A 14,975-nucleotide genomic window follows, 5' to 3' on the forward strand; every position below is an offset into this window, starting at 1 on the left:
GCTATGACCTAGGTGCAGAGGTAGAGTGGATGTCTTTACAAAATTGGAGGTCTTTGAGGCGAGACAGAATGAAGGCAGTAATGGGAGATGAAAACTCCAAGGATATGCAAATCATAGTTAGAATGATAAATCCTGGACTCTAAGCCAGGTAAGAAGAGGTGAGGGAAATCAAAGGGGTATGGGGACAGAATACTTAGCTAGTGAACTGAGAAGCCTGGTAGAATGGAACTTGCAAGGTGGTGAGAATCTACGATTGCTTTCCTTTCGGACCCTGAAGATGTGACTTTCCTTGGGGGATTATAATGAAAAATGACTGTGCCAGCAGAAGCCCAAGGTGTCAAGTCCTATGGATGGGGATGGAATGAACAAGAGCCATGGTGACCAGGATTAAATATCTTATCAGCCTAAATGAATGAGAGTTGGGATTAAGATTTAATTTAATTTTAAGGAAAGAAATCAATACAGAATTTCTTATATTCCTCAGTACATATATGTGTGTATGCAAGAGTACATATCTGAGAAGAACAGTAGAATTTTGAAAAGGATAAAATGTCTTTTCCCTTTGAAAATATTCATGTATGCTATACAATTTTAAATATAATTTTAATTAAAAATCACAAAAGAAGCAGGGCTTTACTAACTATATTACTTGAATGCATTTGATATAGAGTATTAAGGTATCTAAAGAAAGAATGCCTCAATTTGATGCAAGTTGATTAGTCACGGGAGCCTTTAAAAAAGTCTTGAAGGCAAATTTGGCAATTTCCATCCAAGCACTACCCAGGAGAAAAAGATATTTAGCCAACAGAATCTGAGTATACTGACTCCTTTGGCAAGCTTATTTGAAGATGAATTCATCAGAAGTCTGAGCCTAATGCCATTAAAAATTGGATTCATCTAACTTTTTTTGTTTTGATTACACATTTATTAAACAACCTTCTGATTATTATTTGTCTTGCCATGTGTGTGCCTACAAGGACAAAATGTGTTGCTCATATGAGCTGCAAGTATTTTAGTCTGTGTAACAATTATTTCACAATGTAAATTAAGTCACATTCTGGTTTTATTTATTTACCTCAGGAACTTGGATAATGTGAGCTTGTTCTGGAGAAGTGGATTTGCTTTTTGGAATGCTGACAGAATCAAGTTATTAGCCATGTAAACCTGTAGGCCAATTCATGGGCCAGGTAAAGAATATCACTCTGTGAGGCCTTTTGGGAGTCAGCCAGCCTTGCCCTTGGCCAACTCCCGTGTAAACACTGTGTACCTTGTCTATACTTGGAACCTTGGCTCAATTTTTATTTCTTCTGTCATGGCTTCTCTGGGCTCTCTATTCACTTCCAGCTGTCTGGGATGCATTTTATACATCACACAATTTGCTGGACTCACAGAGAGGCTTGTCTGCTTACAAGTAAAAGTTCTCCAGGAGTCATTATTTCTTCTTATGGGAAGGACGCATGACTGATTGATGTCTGTCATTTGAATATCCCAAGCAAGTTATGTCTCCATACTTTTGGTCCAGAAGAAAAGCTCTAACTACATCCTTATTTAAATATAATATATCTGGATTCTTTCAGGCCCTGCATGCAAGTTTTCCTATAGTGCACTTTTGTGCAGAGGTGAATGATCTTTGGTATGGGCAAGGATACATGTTAGGATTTTTTAGGTTAATAAAATTTTTGATCACTGTCGTGTGCCAGTTCTCAATGAAAGTATAGCTATGGTAGTTGATATTCCAAAGCAATCATTTATGTCAATGCATAAATGACAAAGTGGCAATATAATTTATCATTTAAACTAGGACAATTTTACAAATGAAAGTGTACACTATTAATTATGTCAGGGGAACAGGTATAATCTAGAACTGTAGTGGGTAAACAGAAATGTTGTCCTGTATAAGGGCTGCGTTGATAATGAGCCAGTACAGATCAGTACAGCCATATTGTTTATTAATAGCGATTGCTAGCTACAATTGGTCAGTACCTTATTTTGATATGTCATGTGCCGTACTATGTAAAAAATTTTTAAATGCCGCACTGGCATATAAGGGTAAAAGAATTTATAACTAAAATATTTATACCTGAAGCCTTGCTAAAGTAAAAGAATAAAGCTCAAGGGAGATTCTTCTAAGCAATAAATTACAGGAAAATAAAATTTATTCATAATATAGAATCTCATTTGATTATGAATTATTATATTATATTTTATTATATTCTTTTTAATTACCAGGAGAGAGATTATATTACACAGAGAGTTGCACTAAAAATATGTTACTTTTGGGGAGGGGCTATTTTTCTTTAGTTTATATATATAGGGGTGGGCAAAATAGGTTTATAGTTTTAATACAAATAATACAATAATTAATAGATAATAATACAGGAATAAACTGTGTTTTGCATATTCACAGCTGTAAACCTAGTTTTGCCTAACCCTGTAGTTACAGCTTTTTGAATAGTTACAAATTTGGTTAAGAATCTTTTTAATGTATTCTAATGGTAGGACAGCAAATTAACATGATTTAAGTATCATAAGACATTATGTTAATATAAAAGTAAATCTAAGGTGAAAGTATTTTAAAGGTTAAAATCACTAATGTAATTACAAGGCAGTAATTATTATTATTAGGTTCCATTATATGGCTTTATAATATCATAAGTACTGGACCAGACATGCCAACATGACCAGGACTAGATATAAATGTAGGAATATTTTGCATGTGGATGACGTAAGAGTGTTTACAGTCTTTCATTGGAATAGTGATGTCAAGAGATAAGAATGAAGGCAAATTACATTTGTATGATTTGTTTGCTTAGGTAAATAAATCACTTCATTTAAAAAGTTGAAAGTGAACTAACAAGCTAAATAGAGACAGACTCATATGGAGAGCAGGCTGACTCTATGGTGGGGGGAAGGGGTGAAGGGATTGGGCAAAAAGGAGAAAGGACTCACGGGCATGGACAACAGTGTGGGGATTGTGGGGTAATGGGAGTACAGGGGATAAGTGGTAATGGAAAAGGACAATGCAAAATAAATTAAAACAATAAAAATATAATTATACCCTGTTCAGCACAGCTCTTAGGTGCTTGTAGAGAAAATGAGTACGTTATAAAAAATGGAATATTACAGAACAACTTATAGCTTAAAGCAATTAAAAATAAAAAAAGTTGAATAGGTATATAAAGAAAGCTTTGACTATAACTTCTTTTAGCATTTAGTTGTTTTAAATAAGGAAATTTGTACTTTGGCATCCTATTTTTTACCCAAACACGGCAAGGCCCTGGACTTCAGGGAGACTCTGTTGTAGAATTCTCAGTTTTAATTGCCGAAGGGTTCTCCTGAGGCCCTGGAAAAATGATTGGATGGGGAATATTTTCATAAATGAGAATTCTCCACAAGGGACAAGAAACAATATTTTAATCTGATAGTACAGAATCTCAGCAAACTCTCATATTACTCCTGTTTGCAATTTTCCCCAAAAGTGTCTTGGCATTTGTTAAAAGTCAGAGTTAAGAGGCAACAATAAGGGCCAATTTGGCTGATCACACAAGAGTTGGTTTTGCTAACTGTTGGGAAAGAGGATGGTTCACCCATGAGAGTCCAAAACAATATATGTTGAGAATTTGTCCATATTTTCAAAAGCCAAATACAAAAGTTGCCCAACAGGTTTTCAAATATAAACAACTAACAACTTATATTCCAAACAAAGATAATTAATTATTAAATATAGGAACAATGTATTATCACATACAGGGTGGTACAAAAGTAGGTTTACAGTTGTGAGTAAATGAAACAGTTTACTCATTTTATTAATTAATTATTTTCCATTCAAACAACTGTAAACCTACTTTTGCTTCACCCTGTATATTAGAAATAACCATGTTCCATGTGAAGGACATGTTGATTCTACCTGGCTTCAAGTGTAAATATTGTTTTTAGTCCAGGTTATTACACTGTAAGAACAATAAATGAAAGCCATGTAGATATGAGCATTCAAAATTTTTTATGAGCATTCATAAAAAATAGTAGAGTAGCTGAGAATGGTTAAATGGATAAAGGGAACACTTAGGACTTCTGTGTAGCACTATATAAATAAAGAGCAATAGATGAATTTTAAAGGGAGATGGAATTGAATCCAATTTAAAGAGTGCATTTATACACATGCTTGTATCCCTTGTGCCAAGAGTTGTATCTGGCAAGTGTGAGTTCACAGGAAATGTTTGTTGTTGTAGATGATCAAAGATGAATATATTAAACTTTTTATAAAAGGCTTGAGTTCATCGTCACTGAATATATCAGGCAGAGGCTATATAAACTTCTAAGAAAATGTATAAAGACTTCTTGTATTGAGAGTGATGTTGGACATGCTTCACGTCCTAGTTTTTTCCCCATATTTATGTACTTATAATTCTGTAAGTTCTTATCCACATTAAATAATCTTATACTGATATCTCTATGCTAAGCATAACATTTAAAAAAGTTTTTTAAAAGTTTTTTTCATGTGAAAGGTTTTCCCCTGACTTTATAGATTTAAAAGCTTAATTTATACTTTTAAAAAAGGATTTTATTTATTTTTAGAGAGAGGGGAAGGGAGGGAGAAAGAGAGGGAGAGAAACATCAATGTGTGGTTGGCTCTTGTGAGTTCCCTACTGGGGACCTGGCCCACAACCCAGGCTTGTGCCCTGACTGGGAACTGAACCAGCGACCCTTTGGTTTGCAGGCGAGCACTCAATCCACTAAGCCACACCAGCTAGGGCTTAGTGTATACTTTTAATGGAATGAATATTTTAGGAATTCATAGCCTGGCCTACTCAAAAGGATCGCAACATTAAAATCACCAGTTTCAGACAATAGAATTCTAGTAGACTGAATTTTAGTAAGGAAACATTTTTACTCAAGTTTCGGTTTTTGAGTAGAAAATGTTCTCAATTCTGATGAGAATTTTGACTTTCAGCTCCATTTCTGGTTTCTTTTTAAAAAAAATTGTTGAATTTATTGAGGCAACATTGCTTTATAAAATTATATGTTTCAAGTGTACAATTATATAATACATTATTTGCACATTGCATTATGTGTTCACCACTCAAAGCCAAGTCCCCTTACATTGCCATTTCCCCCTGCTTTACCCTCTTATGACTGCCTCCATACCCCTTTCCCTCTGGCAATCATCATACTATTGTCTATGTTTAAGAGTTTATTTTTTTTTATTTATCCCTTTACCTTTTTCACCCAAACACCCAACCCCCCTCTGCTCTAACAGCATTCAGCCTGGTCTCTGTATCTATGAGTTTGTTTCTATTTTGTTTCTTTGTTAATTTTGCTCATTAGATTCCCCATATAAGTGAATTCATATGGTATTTTTCTTTGGCTTGTTTCACTTAGCATAATACTGTACCGATTCATCCATGCTGTCACATACGGTAAGACTTCCTTTTTATGGCTATGTAGTATTCCATTGTATAAGTGTACCACTGCTTTTTTATCTATATCTAGTTTATGGTCTGATTCTACTCTTGGTCTGTGATATTAGGACACTAATCTGATGCCACACGGAGCAACAATAGTGGTCAGTCTTGCCTCTTACCTTGGCCTAATTTATATTATAGACTTCGTTTCTTGACTTTAGCAATCCTTAATAGCTCCAGAAATACAAGCACTCAATAAATATTTGTTACTTTGGTTTTTCCAATAAAAGAGTAATTGTTGTTAAGACAAAATAAAGACATGAGGAAATGGAGAAGTATGGAGTAAGGCAGGATTCTCCCATACTATTTTCCTGTGCTTTATTCTCTATCTATTGTGTTCTTCCTTCTGATTACTTTAAGAAAATCTCTTATAAGACTACATAAACCACAACTCTTGGATATATAAACATCATATTAACAATTTTTTCTATAGGATATTCTCTTAGACAATGCTTGGATGTTTCCGAGTTATCTGACTTGCAGTGTGTGAAATTTGTTCATTCCGCATTTGTAAGTGTGGAAAGCTCAATATCTTCATGTCAGATGCATATGTTTTTTTTTTCTTCTCTTTTTTTAATACACTTTATTTTTTTTAGACCTGTTTCTAGATCTCAGCAAAATTGAGCAGAAGGTACAGAATTTTCCTTATATTCCCTCACTTAACGCATGTGTAGTCTCTCCTGTCAAAGTGTTCTACTTTTTATGATTGATGAACCTGAGTTGACACAGCATTATCATGCAATGTCAATAGTTTACATTAAAGTTTACTCTTGGTGTTGTGCATCCTATGGGATTAGACAAATTTATAATGACATGTACAGAATAGTTTCATTATCCTAAAATTCCTCTTAGCTCCACTTCCTCATTTCTTTTTCTTTTTAATACCTGGTAACCTCTGATATTTTGACTGTCTCCATACTTTTGCATTTTCCAGAGTATCACATAGCTGGGATCATGCAGTGTTAGCCTTTTCATATTGGCTGCTTTTAGTTAGTACTAGGCATTCAAGTTTCCTCCAAGTTTTTTCCTGACTTAGTAGCTCATTTCTTTTTAGTGCTGATAATATTCCATTGTCTAGATGTATCACAGTTCATTTATCCACTCACTTGCTGAAGAACATGTTGGTTTCTTCCAGTTTGGCAATTATAAATAAAGCTGCTATAAATATGTGTGCAGATATTTATGTGGATATATTTTCAACTCACTTGAAAAAATAAAAGGAGAATGATTGTATTGTTAGAGCATGTTTAGTTTTATTTAAAAAGTGCCAAACAGTGTTTCCAAGTGGCTGTACCATTTTGTGCATCCTCCTGCAATGAAAGAGAGTTGCTGTTGCTCCACTTTCTCACCATCATTTGTTGTTGTCAGTGTTTGGATTTTGATGACTTCAATAGCTGTGTAATAGTATTTTCTTGGTGTTTTAATTTTTAAATTATTAATTATTTCTTCCCTAATGACAGATGCTATGAAACAAATTTATGTATGTCTGTATATCTTATTAGGTAAGATGTCTATTATGGTCATTAATTTTTTAAATCAGTTTGGTTGTTTACTTCTTGTTGAGTTTTAAAAGTCCTTTGAATATTTTAGATAACAGTCCTTTATTAGATATGCCTTTTGCAAATATTTTCTCCCTCTGTGGCTTGTCTTCTCATTCTTTTGATAGTGTCTTTCACAGAACAGAAACTTTAATTTTAATGAAGTTCAGCTCATCAATTATTTCTTTCATGGATCATGCCTTTGATATTTTATCAAAAAGTCATTGCCAAGGCCGAGGTTATTGATTTTATCTTATGTTATCTTCTAGGAATTTTGTAGTATTGCTTTATGTCTGTGATTTATTGTGAGTTAATTTTTGTGATGCATGTAAGGCCTGTGTCTAGATTCATTTTTTTTTTCTTGCATTTGAATGTCCACTGGTTCCAGCCATACTTGTTAAAAGACTGTCTCTTCTTCATTATTGCATTTTCTCCTTTGTTACAGATCAGTTGACTGTATTTATGTGAGTATATTTCTGGGCATTTTGTTGTGTTTCATTGACCTATTTTACTATTCTTTCAATAATACCACACTGTCTTCATTACTATATCTTTATAGTAAGTCTTGAAATCACATGGTTTCAATTTCCAACTTTCTTCTTCTCATTCAGTAGTCTGTTAATAATTTTAAATCTTTTGCCTCCCAATATTAACTTTAGAATCATGTTGTATATTCACCAAAGAACTTGTTGATATTTGATAGGTATTTTATTTAATCTGTACATCAAATTGGGAAGAATTAACATCTTAACTATATTGAGTCTCCCAATCCATGAACATGGACTATCTCTCCATTTATTTAGATCTTCTTTGATTTTTGTCATCAATTTTGTAGCTTTTCTCAGATGCATTTGGATTTTTTTAAAAAATTTAGATTTCTAAGTATTTCATTTTAGGGAGTGCAGAGGTAAATGGTATTATTTTTAATTTCAAATTCTACTTGTTAATTGTCAATACATAGGATAGCAATTGACTCTTGTATATTAACCTCATATCCTTCAAACTTGCTTTAATTGTTTATTAGATCACGAATTATCAATTCTTTTATATTTTCTACATAGACAATCATGCCATCTGTAAACAAAGAGAGCTTATTTTTTTCTTGCCAGACAGTGAATTTTTCCTTGTCTTATTGCATTAGCTAAGACTTCCAGTATGATATTGAAAAAGAATGGTGAGAGGAGACTTTACCCTGTTCCTGCTCTTAGTGGAAAAGCTTCTAGTTTCTCACCATTAAGTATGATGTTAGCTGTAGGTTTTTATAAACATTCTTTATAAAGTTGAGGAAGGCTGCCCTCTCTTCCTGAGAGTTTTTATCATGAATAGCTATTGAATTTTGCCATATGCTTTTCCTGCACTATTTATATCTTGTAATTTTTCTTCTTATCTTGTTGATGTGATGGATTACATTAGCTGATTTTTGGATGTTAAGCCAGTTTGGCATACCTGGGTTAAATCTCACTTGGTTATGATGTATAGTTCCTTTCATACATTGTTATATCCTACTTGCTAATGTTTCATTGAGATTTTGCATTTATGTTCATGGTAGATACTGGTTTATAGTTTTCTTATTATATCATTGTCTAGTTTTGATGTTAGGGTAATGCTGGCCTTATAGATTGGATTAGGAAGTATTTCCTCTGCTTCTACCTTTTGAATGAGACTGGAATAAAGCTGGTATAATCTCTTCCTTAAATGTTTGGTAGAATTTATCAAGGAACACATCTGGGCCTGGTGCTTTTGTTTTTGAGGGTTATTAAATATTAATTCAATTTATTTAATTAAAAATGCTTAATGAGGAGAGACCCAAGGTGGTGAAGGAGTAAGTGGAAGCTACAGTAATCTCCTCTCAGGACAAATCTGGAATTACAACTAAGGTAGAGAAATCGTCCTGAATACTAGCTGGAGAGAAACCTTATAACTAAGGACAGACAGAAGAAGCTACTTCACCACCATGGACTGATAGGGAGTGTGGAGGAGGCCTGAGTGCACTGGCTGGGCTACCACGGGCAGCAGCTGAAGTTACAAGGGATATTTCAATGTCTGGGGGGCTTACCCCTCAAAAGTGTGGTATCCAAACCCCAGGCGGGGCTCCACAACCTACAGCACCAGAGCTGGGAAAGAAACTCAGATACATCCAGCTGGAAAAGCAGTCAGGTTTCTGCCTACCTGGGAGAGAAAGGTAGAGATGCAGAGAGCCTTTTAAAGAGCCAATGTTACTGAATAAGGGACCAGTTTGGGGGGGGACCCAGATACTGTTACCAAAATAATGCCCCCTTCCCCAGGATCCCTCTGTTCTAGGTTCATTGCCTGCCACCCGTAGAAATTATGACTCTCAATGAATAGCAGAGTTTGGTGAAAAGGAAAGGAACTATGCAAAATTTATACAGGCTTTGAGTAATGGCTAAATGTTGCCGTTAAATCTCAATATCTCTTTAAAACACCCACCAACACATCAACACAAAATTTCATTTGCAGCCACTTACCCTGGGCTTATACAGTCCTGCCTTTCTCCCCCTTTGCCCAATCAGGCCAGTTGGGCCAGCTGGAGATACTGTCCTTCAGAAGAAAAAGAACAGAAGTCTGGAGCTCAGCTAGTCAGGCCCCTCGCCATTCAGTCTCCAGGTATCAATTCAGAACCACGTGGCACGTTCTCATAGCCCACTGGCAAGAGTCCTTTTTCCCCTTTCCTTCCCACAAGGCCTTTGCATTGTTCCCTTGTGGCATGGAGTGGACCATCTCCGAGCTCTCATGCACAGGTACTATAACCCAGGGGAGCTGCTGCTCAGTTACATCCTGGGTTTAAGTTATACAAACCTTCCTGGTTAGCATTGTTGATATGCAAAAGATCCACCTTTTCATATGAGATATGAAGCTACCCTGCTGCTATTGACTTGCAAAACAACTCTCAATGGCTCTGCTCCATGTCTCCCACCCCCCATGGCAGCCTGTCTTGTCGGGGATGAGTGGGAGAATATCCTATTTTTCTTGGACACCCCAAGTTCTGGACCCCATTACAAGTTCCCCCTTTGGGGGGCCCTAGCTGCACCCCATTACACCAACACAAAATTTCATTTGCAGCCACTTACCCTGGGCTATGGAAGAGGGGAGCAGAGTAGGCTAGAGATTCATGAGGAAAGTCTGGGGCTGGTGGCTCTGGGGAGAGAACTGAAGGAACAGCCACCAGGATCCCTGTGCTGAGTCATTCCCCATAGTGCAGGAGCCACCTTTCTCAGGCACAGTACTTCTCACCAAGTGGTAGCAATAGGAGAAGCAATAGCTCCACCCACAGGAATTACTCTGCCTACCCTGTGGAGGTTAAGCCAGAATCCTGAGTACAGATTGAGGCTGTATCATTGATTAAGTTTAACAACTAAGGTGGATCTCTGGGAGCTCTGAGACATTAGCTGGCCCTCTCCTGGGCCTGGTACTAGTGAAAACCAGCCTTAGTGCACAGCCTGGTTCTTCCTGCATGCCCAGCAGAGGTAGCCGCACATTGTAGATCACTGATAGCTCTAAAGAGATTACCCAGAACCAGTTGCAAACAGTGTCTGACAAAGGTCTGCACCAGAGTCTTTGCAGATCTACCTAATACATAAAAACAAATACAAAGAAGCAGCCAAAATGGGAAGACAAGGAAACAGACACCAAATGAACAAACAAGAGAATTCTCCAGAAGAACTAGATGAAATAGAGGCAAGCAATTTATCAGAGAATTTAGAGTAATGATTATAAGGATAGTCAACAGTATGAAAAAAGACATAGAAACTATAAAAAAGGACCAGTCAGAAATAGAGTGTGATATCTGAAATAAATAATACGCTGGAAGGAAAAAACAATAGGTTACGTGAAGCAGAGGTTTGAATCAGTAATTTGAGACACAAGGATAAAAACAACCTCAGCCAAGTAGAGCAGCTTTAAGAAAAAAAGAATTAAAAAAAAAAGGTGGGGGAGAGTTTAAGAAACATTTTGGACAACATATTTCAAATGAACATTTGTTAATCTCAAGAGTAACAATATCCGCATAATGGGAATACCAGAAGAGAGTGAACAAGGGATTGAGAATTTATTTGAAGGAATGATGACCTAAAACTACCCTGATCTGGTGAGGGAAAAAGATATATAAATCCAAGAGCCTCGGAGAGTCCCAAATAAGTTGGAATCAAAGAGGCCTGCACTGAGACACATCATAATTAAAATGGCAAAGCTTAAAATAAGGAGAGAATCTTAAAATCCACAAGAGAAAAGCAGGTAATTACATACAAGGGAGAATAAATTAGACTGTCATCAGATTGCTCAACAGAAACATTTCAGTTCAGAAGGGAGTGGTGTGAAACGTTGAAGGTGATGAAAAGCAAGGACCTACAACCAAGGCTCCTTTACCCAGAAAAGCTAGCATTTAAAATCAAAGGAGAAATAAGGAGCTTCCCAGACAAGAAAAAGCTAAAGGAGTTTGTTAACACAAAACCAGTACTGCAACAAATGTTAAAGGCTGGCTCTAAGAAGAAGAAAAAGAGAAAGAAAAAAGAAATCCAGAGGAAAACTGTCTAACAATAAAATGGCACTAAATACGTATCTGCCAACAATCGCCTTAAATCTAAGTTGCTTAAATGCTCTGACCAAAAGACAAACAGTAGTTGAATAGATAAGAAAACAAGACCCATTTATATGCTGCCTCAAAGAGACACACCTCAGATCAAAAGATATATACAGACTAGAAGTAAAGGGATGGAAAAAGATTATTTCATGCAAATGGAAAGGAACAAAAGCTGGTATAGCAGTACGTACATTTGACAAAATAGACTTTAAAACCAAAGATAAAATAAGGGACAAAGGAGGACACTACATAATGGTAAAGGGAACATCCAACAAGAGGAGAGAACCCTAGTAAACATTTTCATACCCAATATAGGAGTACCTACATATGTAAAGCAATCTTGATGTACATAAAAGTAGAGATTAACAGAAATACAGTCATAATAGGGGATTTTAACACCCCATTGACTTCAATGGATTGATCTTCTAGACAGAAAGTCAAGGAGACAGTGGCCTTAATGACACACTAGATCAAATGGATTTAATTAATATCTTCAGAGCATTTGACACCAAAATATTAGGATATACATACTTTTCAAGTGCACATGGAACATTTCCTAGGATAGACTACGTATTAGGACACAAAACAAGTCTCAATTAATTTAATTATTGAATTATATAAAGCATTTCACAATGCTATGAACCTAGAAATAAATCGCAAGAAGAACATCAAAAAATTCATGATGAAATTAAAGCTAAATAAGGATATTAAGCAATGAATGGGTAAAAAACAATATCAAGGAAGATATCAAAAGATATCTTGAAACAAATGGAAATAAGAACACAACAATCCAAAAACTGTGGCACACAGGCAAAGCAATCCTAAGAGGGAAATTCATTGCATTAAAGGCCCATCTCGAAAGAACAGGATACAGCTCAAATTAATCATCTGACTTTACACTTGAAAGAATTTGAGAAAGAACAAAGCCCAAAGTGAGCAGAAGGAAGGAAATAATAAAGATCAGAGTAGAAATAAATGAAATAGATTCTAAAAAAATGATACAAAAGATCAATGAATCCAAGAGCTGGTTCTTTGAAAAGATAAACAAGTTTGACAAGTTTTAACCAGCTCATCAAGAAAAAAGGAGAGAGGACCCAAATAAAATCAGAAATGAAAGAGGAGAAATAAAGACTGACACCAAAGAAATAAAAAGGATTGTAAGAAAATATTATGAACAACTATATGTCAACAAACTAGAGAACCTGGATGAAATGGATATATTCTTAGAGACTCTTTGAAACATACAAGCTTCTAACACTAAATCAGGGAGAATCAGAGAATTTGAATAGACAGATTACACACCTAGTGAATAGAAGCAGTAATCAAAAATCTCCCAAAAAACTAAAGCCCTGGGTCAGATGCCTTCTCAGGTGAATTCTGCCAAACATTCTGAGGAGAAATAACACCTGTCCTACTCAAACTATTTCAAAAAATTCGAGAGGAATGAAGGCTCCAAACCTTATTTTATGAGGCCAGCATTACACTAATTCCAAAATCAAAAAAATATTATAAAGAAAGAAAATTATAGGCCAATATCTCTGATAAGCATAGATGTTAAAATCCACAACAAAATATTAGCAAACCAAATACAGCAATGCATCAAAAAGATCAGACACCATGATCAAATGGGATTTATTCTGGGAATGCAAGGTTGGTACATTTGCAAATTAATAAATGTGATTCACCACATAAACAAAATGAAAGATAAAAACCACATGGTCATATCAATAGAAGCAGAAAAAGCATTTGATAAAATCTAGCACACATTTATGATAAAAACTCTCAGCAAAGTGGGATTAGAGGGAACATTCCTAAACACAATAAAAACCATATATAACAAACCCACTGCCAGCATCATACTCAAGGGGCAAAAACTACAATTGTTCACCTTAAGGCTGGAGGAAACAAGACAGGGATATATATTTTCACCTTTCTTATTCAAGATAATACTGAAAGTCCTACCCACAGCAATCAGACAATAACAAGAAATAAAGGCATCCGAAATGAAAGGGCGAAGTAAAACTGTCTTTATTTGCAAATGGCATGATTCTGTATACAGAGAACCCCAAAGATTCCACAAAGAAACTACTAGAACTGGTAAATGAATGTAGCAAAGTAGCAGGATACAAAATGAATAACTAGAAATCAGTTGCATTTTTATCTGCTAATAATGAACTAACAGAAAGGGAAATTAAGAGAACAATCCCATCCACAATTGCTTCAAAAGAATAAACTGCTTAGAAATAAACCTAACCAAGGATGCAAATGACCTGCACTCAGAAAATTATGACACTGCATAAATAAATTGAAGGAGATACAAATAAGTGGAAGCACATACCATGTTCATGGATAAGAATTAACATAATAAAAATGTCTATATTACCCAAAGAAATCTATAGATTCAATGCAATTATTATCAAGATTCCAATGACATATTTCACAGAACTAGAGCAAGTATTTCAAAAATTTATAAGGAACCACATAGCAACAGCAAATCTGAGAAAGAACAAAGTTGGAAGAATCATGCCACCTATGTGGAATTATACTATAAAGCCATATAATCAAAACAGTATGACACTGGTATAAAAACAGGTAGATCAATGGAACAGAATAGAGAACCCAGAAATAAACCCACACCTTTATAGTCAATTAATATTTAACAGAGGAAGCAAGTACATACAATGGGTTAAATACATTTTATTCAGTAAATGGTGTTGGGAAAATTGAACAGATATGTGCAGGAAAATGAATTAGACCACATCTTTACATCATATATAAGAATAAGTTCAAAATGGATCAGAGACTTAAATATTATACCTGAAACCATAAAAATCCTAGAAGAAAACATAGGCAGCAAAATCTTGGACATTGCTCATATCAATATTTTATTGGCTATATTCCCCCTGGCAAGGAAAACAAAAGAAAAAAATAAACAACTGTGACTATATCAAACTAAGAAGTTTTTGTACCACAAAAGAAAACGTCAACAAAGTAGAAAGACAGCTCACAGAAGGGGAGAACATATTTCCTGATACATCTGATAAGGGGTTAATATCCAAAATTTATAAAGAGCTTACAAAACTCAACACCAAAAAACCCAAACAAACCTATTAAAAAATGGGCAAAGAACCTGAATAGACATTTCTCCAAAAAGGACATATGGATGGCCAATAGACATATGAAAAGATGCTCAATGTCATTAATCATCAGAGACAGGTAAATTAAAACCACCGTGAGATCTCACCTCACACCTGTCAGAATGGCTTCGGTCAATAAATCAGCAAAGAAGTGCTCATGAGGATGTGGAGGAAGGGGAATGCTTGTGCACTGTTGTGGGAATGCAGATTGGTGTAGCTGCTGTGTAAGCAATATGGATAT

The sequence above is a fragment of the Pteronotus mesoamericanus genome, unplaced genomic scaffold (genome assembly GCF_021234165.1).
Source record: "Pteronotus mesoamericanus isolate MK-2021 breed Mesoamerican mustached bat unplaced genomic scaffold, CSHL_Meso_final scaffold_651, whole genome shotgun sequence".
NCBI classification, from domain to species: domain Eukaryota; kingdom Metazoa; phylum Chordata; class Mammalia; order Chiroptera; family Mormoopidae; genus Pteronotus; species Pteronotus mesoamericanus.